Here is a 5,683-nt window from a genome sequence, read left to right as displayed (position 1 = left end):
ACACACACACACACACACACACACACACACACACACACACACACACAACACCAAACAAAAGTCCAGGGCTAGATGGCTTCACAGGTGAATTCTACCAAACATTGAAAGAGTTAATACCTAAATACCTACTACTCTCAAAAATAAAAATGGAAGGAAAACTTCCAAATTAATCCTAAGAGGCCAGCATTAACTTGACACCAAAACCAGATAAAGACTCCACTAAAAAAGAGAACTACAGGCCAATATCCCTGATGAAAACAGATGAAAAGATTAGAAATAAAATACTAGCAAATTGAATCCAATAATACATTTTAAGAAAGCATTCCCTGGGACCTAGAGGCAAGATGGTGGAGGAGTTGGGGACTCTGTTTCTTTTTTTTTTTTTTTTAAGATTTTATTTATTTATTTGACAGAGAGAGAGATAGTGAGAGCAGGAACACAAGCAGGGGGAGTGGGAGAGGGAGAAGCAGGCTTCCTGCCAAGCAGGGAGCCCGATGTGGGACTCGATCTCAGGACCCTGGGATCATAACCTGAGCCAAAGGCAGAAGGCAGATGCTTAACGACTGAGCCACCCAGGCGCCCAAGAGGGGACTCCGTTTCAACTGGTCCCCTGATTTTAGCTAAATATCTGCAAAGCCACTGAACACCCACAAAATCAGCCTGAGATAGAAGATTATACATCTGAATCTCCATGGGGGTAGAGGATCATCAGTCGCGAGGTACGAAAGACAGTTGGGATTGCTTGAACAGATGTCAGAGGATAAATGAAGGGGGAGGGGACTGCCAGAAGCTAGCCTTTGGAAAGTAATACCCCAGTGCAAAAGCATCCTGCGCCTGGGGACCAGCGATAGCTTGGAGAGCGGTGGTCGGGGTGGGAAGGGACTGACAACAGCCTTCCAACAGAATACAGGGGCTTAAGGGGCAAACGCGGGGACCCAGCGGCCACAGCGTCACCACTGCAGCCACTCCCCATGCCCACAGCCACACCCACACCTGAGCAGGAGAGGACTCGGGGTGAACCAGGCAAGCCACCGCTGCCGCCCATGCCCAGGAAGACACGGCACAGACCTGGGCATGTGGACATGGGGTTGGAGGCGGCTGCTGCCAATGCCACTCCTGCTGTTGCCACCACGACTACCGACACCAGAGAGGCCTGGCTTGGAACTGTGCCCACAGACCCAGGGGTCAGCCACAGCTGCCACCAGGGCCTGGGCGGCCCAGACCAGAGAACCCTCTTACACTGTTGGTGGGAACACAAGTTGATAGAGCCACTTTGGAAAACAGTGTGGAGATTCTTCAAAAAATTAAAAATAGAACTACCCTATGACCCAGCAATTGCACTCCTGGGTATTTACCCCAAAGACACAGATGTAGTGATCCGAAGGGACACCTGCACCCCAATGTTTATAGCAGCAATGTCCACAATAATCAAACAATGGAAAAAGCCCAGATGTCCATCGGTAGATGAATGGAAAAAGAAGATGTGAGATATATATATATATATATATAATGGAATATTACTCAGATATCAAAAAAATGAAATCTTGCTATTTGCAATGACATGGATTGAACTAGAGGGTATTATGCTAAGCAAAATAAGTCAATCAGAGAAAGATAATTATCATATGATGTCACTGATATGTGGAATTTACGAAACAAAACAGAGGATCATAGGGGAAGAGAGGAAAAAATAAAACAAAATGAAACCAGAGAGGGAGACAAACCATAAGAGACTCTTAATCAGAGGGTACAAACTGAGGGTCGCTGGAGGGGAGGGTGGTGGGGGGATGAGGTAACTGGGTGATAGACATTATGGAGGGCACATGATCCAATGAGCACTGATGAATCACTGACCTCTACTTCTGAAATCAATAATACATTGTATGTTAATTAATTGAATTTAAATTAGAAAAATAAATGAAAAAATTAAAAAAATAAAAGGGAGTCTAGGGAATGGGAGAAAATATTTACAAATGACATATCAGGTAAAGAGCTAATATCCAAAACCTATAAAGAAATTATTAAACTCAACACCCAAACAAACCAAAAAGTCCAGTCAAGAAATGAGCAGAAAACATGAACAGACATTTCCCTAAAGAAGACCTACAAATGGCTAACAGACACATTGAAAAATGATCAACATTACTCAGCATCAGGGAAATACAAATCAAAACCACAGTGAGATACTACCTCACACTGGTCAGAAGGGCTAACATGAACAACTCAGGAAACTGCAGATGATGGCAAGGATGCAGAGAAAGAAGAACCCTCTTACCCTGTTGGTTTGGAATGCAAATTTATGCAGACATTCTGGAAAACAGTATAGAAGTGCCTCAAAGTGTTAAAAATAGAACTACCGTATGAACCAGCAACTGCACTACTAAGTATTTATCCAAAGGATACAAACATAGTGATTTGAAGGGGAACAGGCACCCCAATGTTTATAGCAGCAATGTCCACAATTGCCAAAATAGGGAAAGAGCCCAGATGTCCACTGACAGATGAATGGATAAAGAAGAGGTGGTATATATATATATATATATATATAGAGAGAGAGAGAGAGAGAGAGAGAGACAGACAGACAGACGACAGAGAGTAATATTCCATTATATATAATAAAAGCCTGAAATCTTACCATTTGCAACAATGTAGATGGAACTAGAGTGTATTATGCTAGGCAAAATAGGTCAGTCAGAGAAAAATAAATACCATATGATCTCACTGATATGTGGAATTTAGGAAACAAAACAGATGAATGTAGGAGAAAAGAAGGAAAAATAAAATAAAAACAGAGAGGGCGACAAACCATAAGAGACTCTTAACTCTAGGAAACAAACTGAGGGCTGCTGGAGGGGAGGTGGGTGGGGGAATACGGTATTTGGGTGATGAGCATTATGGAGGGCACTTGTAATGAGTGCTGTGTGTTATAGACAACTGATGAACCACTAAATTCTACCCCTGAAACTAATAATACCCTCTATGTTAATTAAATTGAATTTAAATAAAACAATTTTTAAAGAAATAAAAGGTATTCAAATTGGCAAAGAAGAAGTCAAACTCTCTTCACAGATGACATGATACTTTATGTGGAAAATCCAAAAGATTCCACCCCCAAATTACTAGAACTCATACAGCAATTCAGTAATGTGGCAGGATACAAAATCAATGCACAGAAATCAGTTGCTTTCTTATACACTAACAATGCAACTGTAGAAAGAGAAATTAGAGAAACGATTCCATTTACAATAGCACCAAAAACCATAAGATACCTAGGAATAAACCTAACCAAAGAGGTAAAGGATCTATACTCTAGGAACTACAGAACACTCATGAAAGAAATTGAAGAAGACACAAAAAGATGGAAAAATATTCCATGCTCATGGATCGGAAGAATAAACATTGTTAAGATGTCTATGCTATGCAGAGCAATCTGTACCTTCAACGCCATCCTGATCAATATTCCAATGACATTTTTCAAAGTGCTGGAACAAACAATCCTAAAATTTGTATGGAATCAGAAAAGACCCCAAATCGCTAAGGAAATGTTGAAAAAGAAAAACAAAGCTGGGGGCATCAGGTTGCCTGATTTCAAGCTATATTACAAAGCAGTGATCACCAAGACAGCATGGTACTGGCACACAAAAAGACATATAGACCAAAGGAACAGAATAGGGAGCCCAGATATGGACCCTCAACTCTATGGTCAAACAATCTTTGACAAAGCAGGAAAAAATATGCAATGGAAAAAAGACAGTCTCTTCAATAAATGGTGCTGGGAAAATTGGACAGCTATCTACAGAAGAATGAAACTCGACTATTCTCTAACACCATACACAAAGATAAACTCAAAATGGATGAAAGACCTCAACATGAGACAGGAAACCTTCAAAAGCAGTAACCTCTTTGACATCAGCCACAGCAATTTCTTTCAAGATACATCTCCAAAGGCTAGTGAAACAAAAGCAAAAATGAACTTTTGGGACTTCCTCAAGATAAAAAGCTTCTGCACAGCAAAGGAAACAGTCAACAAAACAAAGAAGCAACCCAAAGAATGGGAGAAGATATTTGCAAATGACACTATAGACAAAGGTCTGACTTCCAAGATCTATAAAGAACTTCTCAAACTCAACACCCAAAAAACAAATAATCAAGTCAAAAAAATGGGCAGAAGACATGAACAGACACTTCTCCGAAGAAGACATACAAATGGCTAACAGACACATGAAAAAATGTTCATCATCATTAGCCATCAGGGAAATTCAAATCAAAACCACATTGAGATACCCCCTTACACCAGTTAGAATGACAAAAATTGACAAGGCAAGAAACAATATATGTTGGAGAGGTTGTGGAGAAAGGGGAACCCTCTTACACTGTTGGTGGGAATTCACGTTGGTACAGCCACTTTGGAAAACAGTGTGGAGGTTCCTCAAAAAGTTAAAAACAGAGCTACCCTATGACCCAGCAATTGCACTCCTGGGTATTTACCTCACAGACACACATGTAGTGAAATAAGGGCCATATGCACCCCAATGTTCATAGCAGCAATGTCCGCAATAGCCAAACCATGGAAAGAGCCGAGATGCCCTTCAACAGATGAATGGATAAAGAAGATGTGGTCCATATATACAATGAAATATTACTCGGCCATCAGAAAAGATGAATACCCAACTTTTGCATCAACATGAATGGGACTGGAGGAAATTGTGCTAAGTGAAATAAATTAAGCAGAGAAAGTCAATTATCATCTGGTTTCACTTATTTATGGAACTTAAGGAATAGCATGGAGGACATTAGGAGAAGGAAGGGGAAAATGAAGGGGGGTAAATCGGAGGGGGAGAGGAACCATGAGAGACTATGGACTCTGAGAAACAAACTGAGGGTTTTAGAGGGAAGGGGTGGGGGGATGGGTTAGCCTGGTGATGGGTATTAAGGAGGGCACGTACTGCATGGAGCACTGGGTGTTATATGCAAAGAATGAGTCATGGATCACTATATCAAAAACTAATGATGTATTGTATGGTGACTAACATAATAAAATTAAATTTAAAATTTTTTTTAAAAAGAGTGTGAGATCTGAAGGGTGTAAGTTCCTGAACCAGACTGCTTGAGTTCAGTGGGGCTCTGTTCTTACTAGCTAGGTAATTATCAGTTACTTCACCTCCCTGAGCCTCAGTTTCTTCATCTGTAACATGGGGATAATAGCACCTGTCTCATAAGGTCCTTATTGGGATGGGCTAAATTAATCTCTGTAAAGAACTCAATGAAAGGTCTGATGCATAGTAATCACTCAGTCAACATTGATTGTTATTTCTTTGAACCAGGCACTGTGGAAATGTTTTTCTGTAGATGATGTTTTTAAATTGTTACAATGACCTCAATGTTGTCTAAGGAAGCTGCCTGTTTGAGGCCATTCCCACTTGTGCTACAGTTGCTTCTGAGTTTTATTGGCCCCCTTTTATATTGAGGAAGCCAAGAGTCAGAGAGGTGGTTTTGCTCAAGGTGCCTTAGCTATATATAGATTATCTGATTCCAAAACCTGGCAAGTTCATTTTACTACTCCAGAGGAAGAAGAGAAAGAAAATAGGGGAAAGGCAGTGCTAAATGAAGGGGTTGGGTGACAGGGGACTACACTGGGTTTTATCTCTAGCAAAAGCCTGAGATACCTTTGGGGCCAATGGAG

Source organism: Callorhinus ursinus, unplaced genomic scaffold, assembly GCF_003265705.2.
Source record: "Callorhinus ursinus isolate GAN/ISIS: 27379988/994484 unplaced genomic scaffold, GSC_fseal_2.0 scaffold104, whole genome shotgun sequence".
Taxonomy (NCBI): Eukaryota; Metazoa; Chordata; class Mammalia; order Carnivora; family Otariidae; genus Callorhinus; species Callorhinus ursinus.
The sequence above is the reverse complement of the archived record's forward strand: the minus strand, read 5'-3'. Positions refer to the sequence as shown.